Below are 22767 nucleotides of genomic sequence, written 5' to 3'. Positions count from 1 at the left end.
GCTCTGGTTTCATGCTTTAGAAGGAGTCTTCCTCCTTTCTTTCATAAGAAACAGCAGAAGACACTGAAGTTAAGTGAAAATGCTAAATGGTAAGACCCATTTAATTACGGTTTAATTTTGTTCTTCAATCTTTGAATACAAATGTCTTGAATATGTTGAATTGGAACATATGCTTTTCTTTCAGTATATTTTCCATGTTTTTCTTCTAGTTTTAGATGTTTTCTTCCCCGTTTAGGGGCTGCTATTATTATCTCTCATAATACTAATAGTACTCACTTATAATAGCCATAGAAAATGAGAAAGCAAGTGCAGCATTGGCTCCACTAAATAATAGCAAATGCATACTTACTTCTGCCAAAGTGCAAACCTCTAAGACAACCCTGTTTGCTTGGGAAGGGTCTATGTGTTTTATTCCATCAATTTTCACCAAGTCAGTGGAGGGAATATAAGAGAATCTAGCCAACAAATATATATATAATTTGTTGATAAGATAGGTATCAGGGATGGTGGTTAAGTTTCATAGATTAAAAAAGAGTACTTATTTTTTTTTCTCTAAGGATGATTGCTACTGCCCTCTAATTATTAAAATCATCTGTAATTGTAGATGTGGTCCTGTCTAGAACAAATCATTTGATTTATTTGCAATGTTTTAATAAATATCCTATGGTCCATATAGTTTTTTTTTTTTTTTTTTGAGCCTAGGAATCATAGTATTAAGGAACTCATTCTCAAGACAATAGCTTGGTTTTCTTTAACCATTGACTTGATAATGATGTTGGAAAGTTCAGTAACTAAAAGTTTCATTTTTTAAGGTGCATAGCATTTGAAAATGTAACAATTGTGCTTCTCTAGGATAGTTTAAGATTGAATGTGAGCCGATCTCAGAATGTGCTGATTTATACAACCTCAGGGGAAGGAGGGAGAGAAAGGGAGGGAGGGAGGAAAGGAGGGAGGTACACAGAGAGAGAGAGATCGCTCTGTTCTGAGCCTGGCTGTTGTAACCTGAGCGGAGAGAAGTCTGAGTATAGTTAGTGGATCTCTAGAGAGAAGCAGGTCCCTGGACAGGGATCAGAGCCTGGGTGTGGTGAATGAATTCAAATGCATTATGGGGAGTGACTGGGGGACTGTGATTTCTTCTAACTGAAAAGGCAGAAAGTCAGGAGCCATCCTAAAAGAGTTAAGGTCTACACAGTGCTGTTCAGGAAGGCAAGAATGGAACTAGGAAGGCTTTTTCTGTATTGTTTGAACGTTGCCATGGCAATCGTTTCCAGCAGAAGTTACATGTTTTTCAGTTCCCCAAAGCAGCAAACAGGGTTTCCTTCTCCTTCTCATGCTCCCCCTCTCCTTCCCTACCTCCCTGAATGCTTAGCCCTTATCTTTCCATCCTTATTTCCCTTTTGTCTGTCTTTTCTTTCTTTTCTCACCTTCTCAACTCTTTCCTTATTAGCCACAAAAATATTCCAAGTCCAGGAGTCACTTTTAGGCAGAGAGTGAGTCAGACATAGAGCTTCCTCTCTGGCTTTCTGTATTCCCTCTTGTGTTTACCTATTAAAGACCTAATTAGATGGAAGCTGTGACTGGAAGCAGGGTTGGGGCTTTCCCTTGTTGGTAGGACACAAAACATATTATAAGGGTTGGTGTTGTGGTGATATGTTAATTGGATCGCTGCAGGCAAGTGCAGAGCAGCAGTCTCTGACAATTAGAAAGAACAATGACTTTCCTATGACAGAGCCCACTCTCTTAACTGGAGAAGGATTAGCATGCATTGCAGGTCTCAGGAAGGTTCCTGTAGACCCTGAGAGCTCTGCCTTGCAAGTGCCTCCTGCCTCTTTCAAGGAAGGCTGCTGCCTCTCCTTGAGCTGATTTTTACTGCCAAAGAAAGAGACGTGAGGGGACAGTGAGAGATCTGGTTTCGTGGGTGATGGGGGACCCGTTGCAGACCTGGGCCGGAGGATATATTGTGGGGACGTTCAGAAGAAATCTTTGCCTGCTGAATGCACGTGGCCAGTGAATTGTGAAATGGGTCTCATTAGAGCCTTTCATATCCCGGCATGTGCCAAAGTGCTTTGCCGGCACCGCGCCATCACTTCAGGCCCAACCCTGCTGCTGCTGGCTGCAGCCAAGAAGGGACAGAGGCTCTGTCTGTATTAAAGCTTTCAGTCCCATTCTTCTCTGTCTACTGTTCATTGTAAGGCGGCTCCGGGCCTTTCAGTGTGGGCCGGGATGAAGCACAACACGTCTAGGTGTTTGTAGAAAGGACACATGAAGGGTTTTGAGCATCACAGATAGGTTGGAGCAGCCAGTGGGTTCTGACACCCAGAGGTCCCCTCTCTTTTCCCTACAACTGGCATCAAAGTTGTCTCTAGACTTCCCGGCACAAATGCCCAGATACTCACCTGAAAGAGATGATGGGTATTTCAGGGCTAAATGAGTCATTAGCATTGTTGTTGTTGTTTAATTGCTAAGCTGTGTCTGACTCTTTGCGACCCCATGGACTGTAGCCTACCAGGCTCCTCTGTCCATGGAATTTCCCAGGCAAGAATATTGGAGTGGGTTGCCATTTCCTTCTCCAGAGGATCTTCCCATCTTATCAACCCAGAGATGGAACCTGTTTCTCCTGCACAGCAGGCAGATTCTTTACCACCAGGGAAGCCCTGAGTCATCAGAGACTTTGTATTGTTAAATAAAGAGGAACTTTTTGCTTTGGGGGGAGATTCATATACTAGAAATTTTAGAATCAAATTTTATCTCCCAAAGCATAGCCGCATTTGTTCTTGTTCAGTCACTAAGTCATGTCTGACTCTTTGTGATTGGATGGACTACAGCATATCAGGCTCCTCTGTCCTTCACCATCTCCTGGAGTTTGCTCAGATTCATGTCTACTGAGTCGGTGGTGCTATCTAACCATCTCATCCTCTGTTGCCCGCTTGTCCTTTTGCCTTCAATCTTTCCCATCATCAGGGGCTTTTCTAAGGCTCGGCTCTTCTAATCAGGTGGCCAAAGTATCGGAACTTCAGCTTAAGCATCAGTCCTTCCAGTGAATATTCATATTCAATAGCCCCATTGGTAGTAGCTGCCAAATGCTAAATGCTGTATTCCAGGTACTGTGCATGTTTCTTATTTAGACTGGCCAATGATTCTGTAAGATGGAAAGTTTGACAGCATAGACACAGGAGCCAGTTTGACTGGAGACCTGTCCCCGCTTAGATCTGTGGCTTTGGTCAATTTACTCACGGCTTTGAACCTCACATTCTCATGTGCAGCATGAGAATTAATATAGTACAAAGTTGTGGCGAATTATAATTGAAATAATGCATGTGAAGCTTTTAGCAGAATGCTTGCATGTAGAAAACACTCAAGCTATTATTTGTAAAAATGTAAGAGGTGTTTTCATACAACAATATTATGAAATAATCACTAGGTATGTGCCTCAAGGCAGAACAAAATTAAAAATAGTTAAGGGCAGATTGCTTAATGAAAAAAAGGAAAAATAATATTGGAAGATGAATTTATGAATTTGGAATGGTAAATTCCTGATACATTTGGTATAACTCTACAGTTTGAAAGAAGAATAGATAGGATAATTGAAATAGATTTTTGTTGCATTCATTCTAGATCAAAAGTTTAAATTCAACCATGTTAGAGTTTTCGTGTGAAACTGATGTCTTGTATCAGCTGTGATGTTTCACATTGGAAAAAACTAAAAGATCTAACTAGATTAAGCAAAAACAGAGAATTTACTGACATGCAATTGAAAAGGTCTGCAGTGCATGGAGTTCAGTTATGATTTGATCCAGATGTTAACAATGTCATGGGAATTCTTGCTCTATTTTCTCTATAATTCTCTTGGCTTAGTATTCTTACATGGACTATTTTCATCCTTAGGCTATTGGGTTTGCACTGCCTCATCCCTCCACCAAAAAAAGAAAAAAAAAAGATTCACACTCTTATCCCATTATTCCCAGAAAGCATCCTGAGATTAGACTAACTTAGGTCATATGCTCACCTGTGGACCAATCACGGCCTTGAAGGGAATGGAATTGAGGGTCAAATACATCCCTAGATGGAATTTAGAGGCTCTTGAGAGATAAGAGGAATTTGCAGCTGCAGAGATAATCACAAATAACCATAGGTCTAATGGTTCCAAAGGACTTCCCTGGTGGCTCAGATGATAAAGCATCTGCCTACAATGTGGGAGACCTGGGTTCAATCCCTGGGTCGGGAAGATCTCCTGGAGAAGGAAATGGCAACCTACTCCAGTATTCTTGCTTGGAAAATCCCATGGACGGAGGAACCTGGTAGGCTCCTCCGTCCATGGGGTCGCAAAGAGTCGGACACGACTGAGCGACTTCACTTTGACTTTCACAATGGTTGCAAGCAGGAAGGATGGGTTATTTTGTTTCACATTGTAACTTGCTACAAGGATTAATTTTGTTTCTACTTATCTGTAATGCTATGTTGTATATAGGTATTGAAGTTTTAATAACCAACTAAGAAGTTCTGTTCTTCCAGCAATCATATCACTTCATGGGAAATGGATGGGGAAACAGTGGAAACAGTGTCAGACTTTATCTTTTGGGGCTCCAAAATCACTGCAGATGGTGACTGCAGCCATGAAATTAAAAGACGCTTACTCCTTGGAAGGAAAATTATGACCAACCTAGACAGCATATTCAAAAGCAGAGACATTACCAACAAAGATCTGTTTAGTCAAGGCTATGGTTTTTCCAGTGATCATGTATGGATGCGAGAGTTGGACTGTGAAGAAAGCTGAGCGCCAAAGAATTGATGTTTTTAAACTGTGGTGTTGGAGAAGACTCTTGAGAGTCCCTTGGACTGCAAGGAGATCCAACCAGTCCATTCTAAAGGAGATCAGCCCTGGGTGTTCTTTGGAAGGAATGATGCTAAAGCTGAAACTCCAGTACTTTGGCTACCTCATGCGAAGAGTTGACTCACTGGAAAAGACTCTGATGCTGGGAGGGATTGGGGGCAGGAAGAGAAGGGGACGACAGAGGATGAGATGGCTGGATGGCATCACTGACTCGATGGACGTGAGTTTGAGTGAACTCCGGGAGATGGTGATAGACTGGGAGGCCTGGTGTGCTGTGATTCATGGGGTCGCAAAGAGTCAGACACGACTGAGCGACTGAAGTGAAACTGAAACTGAAGGAGTTCTATTCTTCCAGCAATCATCTGGCTCTAGTTATCAATTTTTCAGAGCAACAACTTCATCTGCATTCATGCTATTTTTGCATTGCTCCTCTCATCTCTTAGGAACAAGTGCTTGCTTTTGAAAGGGAATTTACAGGCTTTTTTGGAAGTGAGGAAACATAAGCAAAAACAAAAGAATCCTCTTCTCTTTATTGGTAGAGGTTTTAAATAATTTCAAATACCCAAACTCCTGGTCAATTGCACCAGCCATGGGTGTGCTTCTACCGAGCTTTGGTTTCACTGAATTTGCCACTGCAAAGATCTCAGCAGTCACGCCATCCTTTCCTAAATTCTCCATTCTGCCCACCCAGGGATGGTGACTCAGGTAATATGACACAGTATCCTTTGCTTCTTAATGGGTGAGTTAGAGGAAATAAGTGTCTGGGCTTCAAATACTGATATTTGTGGAGAAGTCCTGTTCAAAGCAGAGGACTGCTCAGAAGTTTCTAGGACTGGGAACAATCTCTTTTGTAGTCTTCACACTCTGAAGGGGACATATTAGTGCATAGTATAGGTACTATATTCATACTTATGCAATGACATGCTTCTGTCATGCAGTGATTTGAGACTCAAACCATGTTCATATGCTTCTCATAGAGAAAATTACTGGTGGAAGAGGCTGTGCCTAGAAAGTTAAAAGAAGATGGGCATTTTTGATTACCTGTTATATGGTAGTAGTAGTTTATTTTACATATTTTATCTCACAGTCTTACAAAATTTCAATAATAATAACAATAGTATCAGGAACCAATAATTTGTTGTTGCTGTTCAGTCACTCAGTTGTGTCCAGTTCCCCATGGACTGAAGTAAGCCAGGCTTCCCTGTCCTTTACCATCTGCTGGTGCTTGCTCAAACTCATGGCCAATCAGTCAGTGATACCATCCAACCATCTCATCCTCTGTCATCCTGTTCTCCTCCTGCCTTCAGTTTTTCTCAGCATCAGGGTCTTTTCTAATGAGTCAACACTTCCTATCAGGTGGCCGAAGTATTGGAGCATCAGTTTCAGCTTCAGCCCTTCCAAAGAATATACAGGATTGATTTCCTTTAGGATTGACTGGTTTGATCTCCTTGAAGTCCAAGGGACTCTCAAGAGTCTTCTCCAACACCACAGTTCTAAAGCATCCAATGGTTAAAAAGAAACCAATAATAGGGAACATTTATTGAGTAATTACTATGTGTAGGTACTATTCCATATGCTTTAGCTTTGTAACAACATTGAACCCACAGGCAAATAAGTGCATTTTTTAGTATGAAGAATGGAAAGTTTGGAGAGGCTTAATGACTTCCTCAAATCACAGAACTGATAAATAGCAGTTCTCTTTTGAACTTCGGGTCAAACCTGCAGTTTCTGTGCTTTGCTATGCTGCCTCTTACAGGAGATTACTTAACTAAAAACAAAAACAAAAAAATCTTAATTTTTTTTTTTTTTAAGATTCAAGAAACTGAAATGCCAAAGTAAGTCTTTCCTTTAACTTCATTTGCTTTTTATTTGTTCTGCCTTCCCCTCCCCTTCTTTTCTTAGGTAGTCTCCATTTTGACAATCCATTATAGTATTTTTCAGCCTCTAGTTTAACCCAGGGCAGCTGCCCCACCACAACTCTAGATGTAAGAGTAAAGCTTTACCTTCCCCATTTATGTTAAATATAACCGTTCGAGATCATCACACGCAAACCTAAGAGGTGTTTTAGGAGGGCTTCTTCTTTGTCATAGGTTGGGGAAAGTGAAGAAACCTTTCATCTCTCAATGGTCTACTGGCAACTGAACTTTCAATACCTCTGCAGATATTAGTGGTTGGCAGGCCCTCTTCCTCTAGATGCAGTGATACTAATAATCACAAGCTTGGCTGCATGAGGCTGTGCCGTGCATTTCTTTACTCAGCTGTAACCATCAGAAGACGTCTTCTTCCATAGATAGAAAAGGAACACTTGGCCCTTTCCTCAGTGGTTCCTAAGACTCTTTACTCTTCCCCACGAGGATGGTACGTGGGAGAGGCAGAAGGGGACATAGCTCTGAGACACTGTTTTTGCTGTCGTTCCCAAGAAGCTACCCAACAAAATTGCTATTCTCAGCTCATCTGGGCATCAGGCCAGATTGGAGGCAATGCCCCAAATCAGTTTTCTTACTCCTTCAGCATACCTCCCTTTCTTTTGCTTATGAGACAGACCCTGCAGGAACAGGGAAAGCAGGCACAACGCTCTATCATGGCAGGAGCTGGGGACACTAATGCTTGCTCACTTAGTGCCCGTGTACACACATACAGATGCACATACATGATCCCCAGAGCCTCACCTCCGTGTCCTGAATTCCTACCTGACTTCTGAAGGACCTTCTAGAGACATGTGTCATTTATTTTTCTCTAGGGCTCAAGATAAAAAGAGAAAGAACTATGTACGTGGTAATAGACTGTGGATTCTGGGCATGGTTTGACAGCTGAGAAATATTCTCCTGATTGCCTCCTATGTATTTGACCCAATATCTTCTGTTCAAAGAATATAAAGTGGTTTTAATATCAATTGTGGCTTCTTATCCCCCATTCTAAGGCCTTTTAAAAAACAAATAGAAGAGGCTTGGGCTAATCACTGTTTTATAATATCTGAACCACTGCTTCCTGTCCCTTGGGGCTGGCAAGACAGAGTCGGCTCTTATTTTACACTCTATGTAGAATATGCCCCTTTCCTAACCTAACTCAGGCTTTTAGCACTTATCAGGCCCAGATAACTATAATCATGTCCTGATTTAGCCTTCTCAGTCCTGTCTATCTTTATCACCAGTTGTTTATCTTCCAAAGGCACTGCTTCTGTGTCATTCTCCTACTAGTAAAGCCTCTCTTATGAAATAAGTGCTGGACCCCGAAACCTGGCATTTTGCCAGAGGGACTCTATTTCTCAACTCTTTCTCCTCTCAATTTCAGTTTGTATCTTGGCTATGGTATTCAGGTCAGTTCAGTTCAGTTGCTCAGTCATGTCTGACTCTTTGCCACTCCATGGACTGCAGCGTGCTAGGCTTCCCTAACCATCACCAACTCCTGGAGCTTGCTCAAACTCATGTCCATCGAGTCATTGATACTATCCAACCATTTCATCCTCTGTTGTCCCCTTATCCTCCTACCTTCAGTCTTTCCCAGCATCAGGGTCTTTTCCAATGAGTCAGTTCTTCACATTAGGTGGCCAAAATATTCGACCTTCAACTTCAGCATCAGCCCTTCCAATGAAAATTCAGGACTGATTTTCTTTAGGATTGACCGGTTGGGTCTCCTTAAGTCCAAGGGACTCTCAAGAGTCTTCTCCAACACCACAGTTCAAAAGCATAAATTTTTTGGAGCTCAGCTTTCTTTATGATCTAACTCTCAAATCCATATATTGCTACTGGAAAAAACAGTCTTGACTAGCTGGACCTTTGTTGGAAAAGTAATGTCTCTGCTTTGTAATATGCTATCTAGGTAGGTCATAGCTTTCTTCCAAGGAGTAAGAATCTTTTAATTTCATGACTGCAGTCACCATCTGCAGTGATTTTGGAGCCCAAGAAAATAAAGTCTGTCACTGTTTCCATTGTTTCCCCATCTATTTGCTATGAAGTTATGGGACTGGATGCAATGATCTTTGTTTCTTTAATGTTGAGTTTTAAGCCAGGATTTTCACTGTCCTCTTTCATTTTCATCAAGAGGCTCTTTAGTTTCTCTTTGCTTTCTGCCATAAGGGTGGTGTCATCTGCATACCTGAGGTTATTAGTATTTCTCCCGGCAATCTTGATTCTAGCTTGAGTTTCATCCAGACTGGCATTTCACATGATGAACTCTGCATATAAGTTAAATAAGCAGGGTGACAATATACAGCCTTGATGTACTCCTTTCCCAATTTGGAACCAGTCCATTGTTCCATGTCTGGTTCTAACTTGCTTCTTGACCTGCACACAGATTTCTCAGGAGGCAGGTAAGGTGGTCTAATTTTTCCATCTGTTTAAGAATTTTCCACACTTTGTTGTGATCCACACAGTCAAAGGCTTTGGCACAGTCAATGAAGCAGAAGTAGATGTTTTTCTGGAACTCTCTTGCTCTTTCCATGATCCAGCAGATGTTGGCAGTATGATCTCTGGTCCCTCTGGCCAGGGTGTACTGTTTTCATTCCCCATATCCTGCTCTGTATGGGTAATCATTCTGTGTTCCTACTATCTGTTTTCCCACCTAGACTGAATGCTCTCTGAGGTCAGTCCTTTGGCCGTTACTTTTGTGTCTTCACCTCAAGCCTTACCTATAAGACATGCTCAGTATATACTTTGCCATTGAAAAAAAATTTTTTTTCTCCTTTATAAGCTTCTAATTGGTGATCTAACAACATTTTAGAGAGCAGTGCTTTGTTTTTAATAGATTTTCATTAATTTTCTTAATAAAGAGCCTCAAAGATTCTACTTGGGGACAGGCAACCTTTTCTATTAGAGGACCCCATCTGACAGTGTCTTTCTTTGACATAAGAGAAATTCTCTTTTGCCGAGCTTTCTGCGGGGTACCCTTAGAGAACCATTGTTTGAAGAGCAGTAGATCAGAGCTTCAGGTTTCCTGTGGCTGTTTGCTTAGCAGGGATGTGAAGGTACAAAGTCAAAACAATGTGCTTCTGTGGGCAGAGACAGGTGTGTCTTCTGTGGAGGTCTACTAGCTTTCATTTTTCTGTAGTGTTCACACGATGATGGCTTTCCCAGGCTTAATCAAGGTCCACATTTATGATGTCATTTTTTCCCAGCTTCCTGTGCTATGAAAGTTACAAGGAGCATAACAAAGAAGTTTGACCATTTTACATCTCCTGGCCATATTTCCACATTATTCTTATACATGACATTGATTCCTGAGAATCCACCAAATGGGCAGGTGTGATGCTGAAGTTTGCAAGAACAAATGTGAAAGAGAAGCCGAATGCAGTGAGTTTCTCACAAAATTAAGTTGATATGATTTTAAAACTGACTTTTATTCTTTTTAAATTTCTTGTCATTTTATTAGGTTCCAAATGACATTTTCAAAGGTGAATGATTATGGTAATAAATGGTATTTAAAAAAAATATTCTGCTAATTTCATTATAGTTGGCAAGATAAGTTACTGTGTCTGTGTGGGTTCATTGGTTTGTGACAAATGACTCTTGTATCTGTCATTAACTTCAGTTAACTTCAATAGTTCAATAGTCTAGAACACTGCCATAAGATATAAACATTAGAGCCCTAGAAAAAACTTGGAGCAGGTGGTTCTGGGTAAAACAGGAAAGTGAGCCTATATCTCTGCAGCTTCCCCAACAGCATCTTGGTAATGGTCATTTCCCACTGCTGAATGCTGTTTTCAAGTAGAACTTTTTCCAGGACTGATGCTGCTACTCCCTGGCCTCAGGACTCCAAGCAAGTTTCCTGATGCTGCTACTCCCTGGCCTCAGGACTCCAAGCAAGTTTCCTGTTTGTATCCTTCAGTACCTGTAAAATGAGGAGCTGGATTTAGATGCTCTGTAGTATTCCTTTGAGCACTCTCTTTCTAGAGTCTAAGGCATTTCACAAAACTATTTGCAGGTAACAAGACTGCATTTGCCAGAGAGAATGGAAATGCCTTTCCCTTGTTCCTTTTCTCAGATATTCTGGCCAGCTTATTTCCTTTCTTTACATCTTCTTGCCCTTCTCTGTTGCTTTCTTTTTTTTTTTTTTTTTAAATCATGCTTGTCAAATTTATTTCTTTCTTCTCCTGTCTCTTTCTTGCCAAGTTCTTCTTCGCATTAGAGTTGCCTATTTTGCGTGTGTGGCAATTCTGCAGGGTAAGCACTTCATTTTAGACTTGCTTCCACTAATTAACTACAAAATTAAGTAGGTGAATTCATTGATTCAGCACTTGGTTTGCTGTTTATATTAACTCATTAAAAGGGAAGCCCTGGCTATGGCCAGAGGCTTGACGGGAATCTGTCCCTCCCCCTGAAATTTCCTTTGACTTCCCACACTAGATAGCAATCTCGCTGTTTCTCAGAAGTATTCATGCATCTGGGGAGCAGCCAAATGACCGAAGCAGCATCAGACAGGAATTCCATTCTTTGTGACTACAGCAACAATCCTTGCTTGTTCTTCTCCTTCTCTGTAAGCTTCCTGCTGTGCCTTCAGTTCTACTTTTGTTATGGGTACGTGTGTGCTCAGTCCTTCAGTCTTGTCTGACTCTGTGTGACCTCCTGGACTGTAGCTCGCCAGGCTCCTCTGTCCCTGGAATTCTCTAGGCAAGAATTCTGGAATGGTTTGCCATTTTGATATCTGGAGAATTTCATTTTGATGCCTACTGAGATTTCAGGCATGTCTATTCCATGTCAGATGCCCACCCAGCCACTGTCCACCTACCCCCAACCCCAAGAAGAAAGGAGGACTGCAGACCTGGTTGAAACGTTCACTGCGTTGCCATCAAAAAGAGCTCAAGTAAGAAGCTGTTAGGGTTCCATACCCTGCATTAGAACCGTCAACTGGTTTTCAGAAAAAGGAGTCACTTAAAATCTGGTTTTGTTTCTGTTTTCAACAATCAAATCGTGTGTCATTCTTTTGTGCTTTAGCCCATAATAACCACAAGTGAATAACAGTTACAGTGGTCATTTGTCACAGAATTGTATTTACCTTTTTGATTTGTGTAGGGATTCACAACTCCTTTCACATCCCAACAAATAAGGATCTAAATGAAAAAAAATATGTTTATGGTAAAATGGAATGGAACGTCGTGGTTTGTAATACAGTAGTTTCCACTGTAAAAGAAGGCTTTCTTGGAGCCCATCCAGACAGTTCAGTTACTTGTCTAAAACAAATGGACTAGAAGAATAATGTATTAAATAAATGTTCTTTGCTTTCCTATACCTTCTTTATCTCATGTGTCTGTTAGAAGTCCTGAACTGTGCTCTTGCCTTAAAACAGTTAACTTTATTTGTTCCATTTAGTATATTGTGTGCACTGGTTGTTAACATAAATTGACCTTAACTTTCTATTATAGCACAACCTCTGTTGTACACACCTTGACCGTGGTACTTATCACATTGTTTAGTAATTACATGTTTATTATCTATCTTCCCCACATAATTTTGAGTTTTTCCTGTGTAAGAGCCAGACTTCTTCATGTACCTCTTCGGTACATAGCAGATAATCAATGTTGTAAAAAATAAATAGAATAGTGAACACTTGAAGCTTAGAATTTGTTTAGAGCAAGATTTGATCCCTCTGTTGGCAATACAATTTAAATTTGAGTAAAATTCCCATTTGTAACATTCAATATCATGATATTCTGAATTAGTCTATCTAATAGTGCTATTAAATTTATTCTAGGCCTTTATGTTTTAGGACACTACTTTAGGTCTTTAAACATATCTACACATGGTTTTAAAAACATGATGAATCAATATAACTCAAAGAACTAACTAGTTTTAACTAAGTTATCCAATAATGTTTATCAAGGAAAAAGAAAAGTTCCCAGTATAATCAGTAAGCTCTACTTTTTATAGTGTAACTATTTTATATTTGTAAGTTTGTTCTGAAAAACACAGAGACAGAGTGAAGAAATCTAAGGTGATAATAGCTTATCTTAGGTCAAATTAAACTGTTAATTGTTAAATCCCTTCCAAAATCCTGTGGTATAAACCAAACGTATGAGTTTTGCCTAATCTTTGCATTCAAATTCAAAAATATTTTAATTTGATAATATCTGAAATGTATATATGTGTGTGTTTATATGTATTAATTTATAAACATAGGCATATATGTACATATGCCCGTGCATATAAATATGTATGTATATGTCCACAGATATGCATACATATTCCTTAGTAGATCATAATTTAGAAGTATGGTCTTAATTTCAGTATTTTACCTACAAGATATAATGTTAATGGCATTATGCTGTCATTAAAATTATGAATAGAATGTGGGAGATAAGATTAATGGAGGGTGATTTTGCATTTGTACAGGAATGACCTCATTTTCATTATAAAAGGGATTATATATAGTTGGAATTTAGTGTAATATAGTTGTGGTTCATTTAATAAATTATACAAGAAAATATTATTTCAAAATCACACTCCTTTTAAAACCTGATACTATTGTTTTAACAGTTTTGAACAAAGATTATAGCCTGACTACAAAGTTAAAAGTAAGACAATTATTTGTATAATTTATATAATATGTTTTATATATATTATATTTATATAATAATTGGTATAATAATATTATACAAATGTTCACATTGATTTCCATTTGAGAACTTGCTTGCTGCTAAATTTTAGCTCCTAACATGTTTTTACAGTTAAGCTATAATAACTGATTAAAATAAGAGTTTCACCAAGTATTGGGTACTTTGGCTAGTTTTGATACAATTACATAATTTTGGACTCCAGGGAAGTGCATGCATTCCACAAAGTAGGATCTGTGACTAAAGGTAGGAGAGCTAGTGTATATAGATTATTGATTTTGAGTGAAGAATTTGAATTTGCATGCATTTTAAATGATAAATTCAGGATTCTTCTTTGCCTTTTGAAGCAGTAATGCATTTGGTGTTTTTTGCAGTGGCACAAAAAGGAAAATGAATCATAGGTTTACACTCTATTCATAGAGTCTAGATAATTTAATTAATGTTTTTATAAGACTTGTTTTCCTCCAACATGATTTTTGGTTGGGACTTTAAACTAAATGTTTTATTGAAATTATGATTTCTAACAACAACTTTTTTTTTTTGGATATACTAAGTTGAATGAGTCTGAGGACCATTGTTGTTTCTCCATAGGACGTTAACCTTTCTCTGCACATACACACAATTTTTCAATTATATCAAGGGGTTCACAGAATCTCTTCCATGGATCATGGTTCTTGTTTCATAGATGAAATTCTTATTAATAGGTTTACCTGGGTCATCTACCAATCTAGAACTCATAGCAATTTCCTTATGTATTTATCATTGCCTTCAATTTCTGAATCAAACATGAGTGAATCAAGAAAAGTTGAAATTCATTATAGTCCCAGTTACTCATTTTATCTTGTTCTTGAGTATGCAGTATTGCATCTGTTGTAGCCTGCTCTTTGTGAATGAGTTTTGTTGCGGCTTTTTGTTTGTCTTGATTTTTTTTTTCTGTTTGCTTTTGCTTTTTCATTTTTGAGGCTGTTGGAGGAAAATGTTAGCTCCAAGAAAGCCACCAAATAACTCTTTTCTCGTGGAAATCTCAAAATATTTTTCCATTATTGGTTCCACCTCTTCAAAAAGCTTCAACTCAATGAAAACTTTCAGGTTTCTAGAACTCCTGAGTATATGTCTGTTCTGGCTACAGTCAATTTGGAGACCGCCCATTGCAATGTGCAGACATGGATGAATGTGTCATGCAAGATTTTTAATGATATTTTATAGCACTGAACTTCAGATAGAACCTTTTGGAATAGGACTGAATGCTTGTCTGACTGGAATTATATCAATAACTGAATGAGGTAGGAGATAAAGCAAGTGGCCTGCACTCTGTGATTTGTTTCTAGTTTGTCAAATAATAGGATGTGATAAAATAAAATGCTATCACTGATGCTCTGGGTCTGGGATGTAGTTGAGAATGAAACCACTGATGTCCACCAGATTATCCATATGTACCAGTCTTGAAAGAGTCCCTCACGTGCCCTCACCCACATAGCCAAAGGGAATCTACTTGCAAAGTTGATGAGAGTGAAGAATGAATGCTTCAAACACCTATGAGAAGTTTAAGGTTGAACAGAAATATTATTTTAGTAGTTTAAGGGGGCAAGGAATAGCCCCAACTCGTATTCATTGAGTCCATTTCAGCCAGAGCCAGGACCTGGGCATAGCTGACATAGTTCAGTGCAAAACAGATTATCAAATATCTGTTTTGTAACATGCTAGCCACTACCAATGTATGCTAGTTAGGAAATCCTCTCGATTACATAGAGTTTTAAAGTTAGTAATGAAACAAATTTAACTTTCATTACCAGCCTTTGTGTTCCACCATTTCTGGAAAGTTACTTAACCCTTCTGAAGCTCTCTTTCCTGATCTGTAAAATGAAGCTGTTCTGCTGTCTTTCCAACATTTAGTGCTACTGAAAAGATAGAGAAACAGATGGCAAAGCAGAGGAAATTACAGAATTTATATATTTTTTTAAAAAAGCCTTGGTTTTCCAGTCTACTGGAAAGGAAGGGATCCCTTGGGGACTGGTTTTTGAATGGCAGGGCTAGTTGTTTTTCTTTAGATAGGATATACATCTGGGTTGAATTGGGAGTTAAAATGTTGATGAAAATTATTTTTGGATGCATAAAATGCATCCAACCCTTTAGTGCCTGAAAACCTCTTATGAATTTTGACAGGTTACTCAAATTGAGAGTTTACATCTCCATGGCAGCACCTGGCTTACAGTAGGTGCTCCAGCGTCATTATGCTCAGCCTTTTTCCCAGTAGCCACATTATTGAAGAAGGAAAAATAGAAAAGAGCATTAGAGCTGGCTTATCCAGATTGTTTGTGTACACTATGGTGATCAAAATCACCAGATACGCATGATAACGCTCAACTTCGTTCTGCCTATAAACAGTCAATGATCTTGTTAGTTGCAGCTGTACACCCAGTGGGAGCGGAAATCTTTGTTTATTGAATTTCCAGGTTCCAATCAACTGTGCAAGGAGCAACTGTGTTAAAATGAAAGTCAATACTCCTCCTCTTCTCCTTTCTTCACCTCTGTCTCATCAGAAGAAGGATTTGGGTTCTTAGATTGGTTGAAAATGTAGAGGTTTTTATATAAAATTGAAGAGAATCTTAAGTCTTAATATTTATCTCTGCCTTTTTTTTTTTTTTTTTTAAGAGAACGAGTGAGCATTATGGGCTGAATCTTGTCCTCTAAAATTCATATTTCAAAGTTCTGACCCTCCAGTGTCCCTGAATGTGACTGTATTTGGAGATAATGCTGTTAAAGAGGTAATTAAGTTAAAGTGAGGTCTTTAGGGCAACTTCTAATCCCAAACAACTGCTGTCCTTATAAAAAGGACAAGTGGACACAGACTTTCATGTACACAGAGAAAAAAGCTGTGAGAAAACAGTGAGAAGGCAGCAAGTTAGAGATCTCAGAACTTAGAACTGCAGGTAACTTGACCTTGGACTTCTAGCCTCCAGAACTGTGAGAAAACAAATTTCCGTGGTATTTTAAGTCACTGTGGTATTTTGTGATGGCAGCCTGAGCAAATGGATACATAGCGTTTTCCTTAATTGGATTGGTAAGCCATGGCGATCCTACTAGAAAAATTGTTTTATTTATGTATCTATCAAAAGAATGGATTCTCTCATCATCACCTCTAGCAAGCATAGACCATCAGTCCGACTGTCCACCAGAATGGGAGGAAAAGTGTACAAGACTTGCTCTTTTACGAGAATCCTTGCATTAACCTAAGAAACCGCACATGGGGGGTTAGCTTTATGTATATGCAGGAGACCTGAGTTCAGTCCCTGGATTGGGAAGATCCCTTGGAGAAGGGAATGGCTACCCACTCCAGTATTCTGGCCTGGAGAATTCCACGGACAGAGGAACCTGGCAGGCTAGAGTCCTTGGGGTCTCAAAGAGACAGACCTGACCGAGTGAATTTCACTTCACTGGGTGATATAACCTCCTTCCATTCAGCAGTTCTTTCAGGAGATACAGATTCTAAGAAGGAATTCCAAATTCTAAAAGAGTATTATTTAGCCAGATATACCAGGATCTGCCCCACAAATAAAGATCATCTCAGAGACTCCTTAGAGTTCCTAAAACTTGCTCTGCAGGGATCTTTTCCTCCTGAAGTGGGGCAGGGATAAGAAATGTACATCTTATCACAAAAGAATACACAAAACCAAGGCTATTTATCAACAACCTATTCACTATTCGTATGGATTTACTATTTACTGTGTGGTACTTAGGAAGACAGAGCTCAGATTAAATAAAGGAGAAAGAAAAAGTGAAAGTTTGTTAGTTTGATTTTGTTATTGCTGTACAGCAGTGGTAATAATTGGGGGTGGTATGGTGGGATATTTATGAGCAAGTAAAATAGACTTTGAACTTTGTCACGGTTGGATGCTATCACTATAATCTCCTTTAGAACTTATGTTTCCTAAATATTGCTTTCCTTGTCATAGAAATAATAGCAAATAGGCATAGTAACAGTCACTGTAAAAAAGAATACTGGTAATATACACTGTTGTCATTAAAGGGAAAAGAGTAGGCATCTCCTAAACTGTCACATAGAAAGAAATCAGTAAATGTTAACTACTATTATTCTTTATGGCATTTACTTTCAACATATTCTTTCAGTGGAACAGTTTTTAAGTTAAACAGACATTTTATGTTGACTGATTGTTAGGCATCATTGTGATTATCCCTTATTATGAGAAATATATCTGTTTATTGCTAGGATGAGATGAGACTGGAAAGTCCTTGAGATAGCAACATCAGCTGTACATTTTAAATAAATTCAAAGTAATCCTATTTGAAGCCTGTAAAGCTAAGTTTCTATCTAAAACACAGAGCCTTTAAGTACTAATATTAGCTTTATCCTTCAGAAGGTGAAAGCTGAAAAGTTTAGAATTCAAACCAGGTTTCAAAGGGGCTGAAATCAACAGGGCTTGGTAAGGTAAGATACTTAAATGACTTTACCTAGAGTCTCTAAATCAGTGGTTTTCATCCCTACTGTGCATCAGGATTTCCTGAAGAAATTTAAAGTTATCAATATGGGAGCATCACCCGCTGATTCAGACTCTCCAGGGATGAGTAAATTTCCAAAAGCTCGATTAGTGATTCTGAAGTGCATACAGCCTGTGTTGATAATCACAATTCTAAATAGACTCCCCAGATGGGTCCCAAAATGTCCTGTGTGAAATGGTGTACTTTTAACCTTTTTTATTTTCAACTGATCTCTTTGCCAGTGCCACAATTGTAAGTTATATAAATTCTAAATCAGTCGTGAAAATTTATGGCATTTTTCCAAAAGAATGCTTATTTATGTTTTCATTTTTAAAATACATAATATTTTAATATAATTTAATGTTGATGTATGGCAAAACCAATACAATATTGTAAAGTAATTAACCTCCAATTAAAATAAATTAAAAAAAAAAGAAAAGAAAAATAATATAATTTCAGGGTGAATTTTAAAGCTCTGTCATAAAATCATAAAAATATACAATCAGATGCATCTTTTCTTCTATAATATCAGAATCACAAAATGATTTGCTTTGTACTTAATTTAGGAAGCATCATGATTTTTTTTCAGCTATTCTTGGGTTGAAGGACTGTGATGGAATGTGAACCCATGACCCTCCTGTATCTTATTTGCAAGTACTTTAGGCTGCAATAGTTAATGGTATTATTTTCTCATTGTAGAAAAACATGGACTAGATAGATGCTATAACAATTCACTCACCAAGTAGAAAGCACTGTTTGTGTCTGAAGGACCTCACCATCTGGTAGGATGGAACCAAGTATAAAAGACTCTCTCCCCAGAAAGGCATTCTTACCCTTTCTTGTACTGTATGGAAAATCAGTGATACAGTAAGGGGCAGGATCCTTTGCTGACCTTCATACCACTCTCTTAAAAGATTGAATTTCTCTTCTTTCAATTGACTTGCTGTCTGTATGCAGTTTCATCTCCAGATGGAAGAGGAACAGAGAAAGCAATGATGGTTTGAGTAGGGAGTTTATGAAAGCAGTGATTACAGAAAGTTAAATATGTTCCAGGAGATAGCAGGGAGTCTATTACACTTTCTAGTATACAGACCTACCATTATTATTATTTATTTTTTTTTATTGAACTTCATTCTATATTCCCCTACCTTCTTTTCAGTTTGCAGTTGTACTCCCATTGGAAGCAAACTTAATAGATGAAAATTCAGACTTGCACATATTAAACTTTAAGGTACGATTATTAGTTTTACATAAAAAGTTCCTCACAAGGTCCCAATAGGCACTTCATTTAAACACAATGGCTTCCTAGAGATCATGTTTGTACTTGACTACATTGAAACAACTTTAATGTATGAAGTACCACTCACTAATATTGTATAATAATTGAGTTATAATAATTCTGAACAAGTTTTGATATATATTTATCAGGGGCCAAGATGATATATGTTGTTGAATTTAGATACGAAGTTGGACATATTTCTTAGGTTAAGAGAATTATCATAATCTATCTGATGATACATAACAAGTTTTGAGAAATAATTAGTTACTCAACTCCCCCCACCCCATGCCACGACAGTATGCTCCCAGGATTGGAATTGTGTAATAGAAGCTGTGCATGCCATTGGAGATCAAAAATGGGAAGGTTTTAGGATAAAGGCAAAATTTAAATTGGCCTTTGACAGAGAGGAAATTAAGAGTGATGCATATGTGTGTGTTGAATAGAGAGGAGGTAATTCATGCCCTGAAATCCAACATTTTTAAATGAATTTTATATCAACCAGTGTAAGGCAATGGGAGAAGATGGATGTTAGTGCCAAAGCAATTTTCCATTGAATTCTGTCTCAATCATATTCCATTGGGGCAAGATTCAAAGCCTTTCTTAATTTTTTTTTTTTTTCATCTTTGAATGAGGTTAATAAACTTGCCTTAGAGAGTCGTAAGGATTTCATAAAATACCTAAGCATGACAGTGTAAGTCACTCAGTCATGTCTCTCACAAAGAGAAGTGACCCCATGGATTATACAGTCCATGGAATTCTCCAGGCCAGAATACTGGAGTGGGTAGCCTATCCCTTCTCCAGCAGATTTTCCTGACCCAAGAATCGAACAGGGGTCCTCTGCATTGCAGGCAGATTCTTTACCAACTGAGCTAATAGGGAAGCCCCAAGCATATATACCTAAGCATAGGATTTCATAAGTGTCTGTGACTTCCTTTTCTACTCTCAGTACCTTTAGCAATATTGTATTCACTATAATACATGATAAACTTGATGAAGTATTTAGATGGTGCCTTGGGAACTGTTGGAATAGGACTTGACCATAGCAGTTTATATTTTTAAAATTTATTTTACAAAGTCACACTGGAAAACGTGCTCCACGATTTTACTGAAATACCATATTAGCTATTCTACAAATGTAGAAATGGACTATCTCCATGTGTTCAAAACCTGTCGAATTCTTCCTTCTCATCCTGCAAACAAACAAATTATGTTTAGATTTGCCATTGCCCCTTCAGCAGCTCGAATCATCATGAATTGTTCAGACTCTTGGCAGGAGGATTATAATGGTTTATTTATGTATGCATATAATCCGTCCATCAAATGCAGACCACATACTTGTCTGCTTGAGCTAATTTTTATTGATATATTTTTTTGTCTTGCTCCTAACTCTGCTGATCAGATTTTAATTCCTGACAACACATTAGTGCCAAATGGCACGATTAGTGCTGTTAGGAGTTGAGTTTTGCGGAAATATTCAATACCTGCTGTGTCTATCCTCCAGAAAAGAGAACAATCCGATCTTCTTCATTGGTTGTGAATTAGTTGAAGTGTGGTTTTTAATTTAAGACACTTTGGGGTTGCAAAAGGAGATAACGGAGTATTTAGACTATGGAGGATTTATAAAGAAGGACAAAATTGAAGCCCTTTTAAAATGTCTAAATCTGTGAGGTTCACTTTGAAAAATAAGTTTCCCAACATTATGTATACTCTCAAAGCATATTTAAATTACTTCAACAGCTGCAATAATAAAACGGCACTGGAAAGCACGAACATGAAATACATGAGGTAAAGTAAAAGGGCAAAGTAATGAGATCAATCACGCCAAGAGGATAATGAAAGGCAGATCTACAGAGTCTACTCAGGGAAAAAAGGCATGGAAGCAGATATTTATAGCACGCTGGAAGAGATGTTGATAGAATTTTGCACAAAGTGCTATGGGAAAACAGAAGGAAGCAACATTAATTGTGCTAGAGATGGGAGGGGAATGAAGATAAGAAGAGAAAGCTTTATTTAAATCTCTGTTGCCATCAAAACAGCAGATTTTTCAGTTATTCCCAGCACAAAACACTTAGTCTGACCTTTTAAATGTATGGCACGAGACCCTGACCTTCAGCTATTTAATTCAGTGTTGTAAAGTGATCCTGCAACAACGGATTTCTCTGTTTCCCTGAAGGAGCCCATTTGTCATATATGTGGAAATGCCATGTATGTAGAAATGGATGGTATATGTTTCTTTTCTTTAAAAAAAAATATTTTAGATATTTATCTAGCTATTTGGCTGCCGTAGGTCTTAGTTGCAGAATGTAAACTCAGTTTTGGTATGTGGGATTTAGTCCTCTTATCAGGGATGGAATCCTAGCCTCCTGCATTGGGAGTAAGGAGTCTTGGCCAGTGGACCACCAAGGAATTCCTTGTCTGTGTATGTTTCAAATTTGTGAATTTCTTAGCAGGTGGGTAGACAGGCAACTGGGAGACTGGAAGATGTGGAAAGTGCTCCCCGTCTTTTGTGCTGGGGAAAGAGAGCAGGTTGTGAAATAATAAGCACAGCTGATCCTGAAGATGAGATCCCTCTTCTTGGCAGTTCTACCCAGGATAAAGGTTTGGGAGGAGAGGCAGAATGATAATATTGGAATTCTCATCCAAATCAGGTTGCAGACATGGCTCTTCAAGGAGAGCCTGGATGCATTCTTCAGGTTAGAGGGAAAATAATCTTTTATGGCCCACAGAAAGCAAATCCTGTATGTCTAATGGTCAGAAAATTTGACTTGAAGAATATGCAGGTAGCTCTTTTCTGGCGCTTTTATGTCTCACCACTCTACCTATTATGGGATGACTAAGAGGAGTGAGTCCAAAGCACAAGTAGCAGATAATTTCATTATTCGCCAAACTAACTTTAAAACCAATACCTTTTTAAAAAAGCGATTTTGAACTGAGAATCGCATTAAAGCTTGGGGAATGTGGGGAAAAAAACCCTCTCCTACTGTAAGTGATTTTAAAGTGTTGCCAACTGATGTGCTTATAGCAAATAATTTTGCCTTTTCAGTCTGTGCGCTGGAGACAGTGTTCTTTCCCGGAAAGAAAAGAACATGGGTTTTGGATGTACATAGTGTTCTCCATTTTCAAATACTGGCTCTTTCACTTATTGAGATGGTAGCTAACATTTAATGAGAGTTTACTATGTGCCAAGCACAGTTCCAAGTTTTTTTTTTTTTTTTTTTATGCAGAAGTGTTTAATAAGCAATAGACCCAGCTGTTAGAGTGCAGAGACCTAGTACAATGGATCTAGATTTCATTTATCTGTCACATTAACAACAAAGAGGTGGATGGCCTAGGTAGGAGTGATGCGCTTGTCCACAACATCCTCCCAGCACCCAGGTTCCTCCTTCATGCTGTTGGGTTGGATCCTCTTCTGTGTAGTGCTGGATGTCTAAAACCAAGCCCCCATATCAGGCTGTAGGACAAGTAGCTTCATTTACAAACCTGACCCTGAAGCAGCATACATCACCTGTACTCACATTTTGTCATCCAGAACTTAGTAGCCTTCTATTCTGCCAATATGGGAAAGATTGAAGACAAAAGAAGAGTGAGGCAGAGGATGAGATGGTCAGATGGTAT

General features: G+C 38.6%; 1 protein-coding gene across 7 annotated transcripts in view; it reads left to right on the top strand.

The window, feature by feature from the left end:
• The window catches only part of LRRC4C (leucine rich repeat containing 4C), a 1421025-nt gene that overhangs the window by 1241016 nt on the left and 157242 nt on the right, over window positions 1-22767 (top strand). For 3 of the 7 annotated variants that reach the window (XM_070804071.1, XM_070804073.1, XM_070804076.1), the window contains one exon: window positions 9945-10119. The exons of the other annotated variants lie outside the window; for them this stretch is intronic. The gene's annotated coding sequence lies outside the window, so the exon portion shown is untranslated. The remainder of the gene's footprint in view (window positions 1-9944; window positions 10120-22767) is intronic. 7 annotated transcript variants of the gene reach the window in all.

Source organism: Bos indicus, chromosome 15 (genome assembly GCF_029378745.1).
Source record: "Bos indicus isolate NIAB-ARS_2022 breed Sahiwal x Tharparkar chromosome 15, NIAB-ARS_B.indTharparkar_mat_pri_1.0, whole genome shotgun sequence".
In the NCBI taxonomy this organism is placed as follows: Eukaryota; Metazoa; Chordata; class Mammalia; order Artiodactyla; family Bovidae; genus Bos; species Bos indicus.
This window is presented reverse-complemented; position numbering and strand designations above follow the sequence as displayed.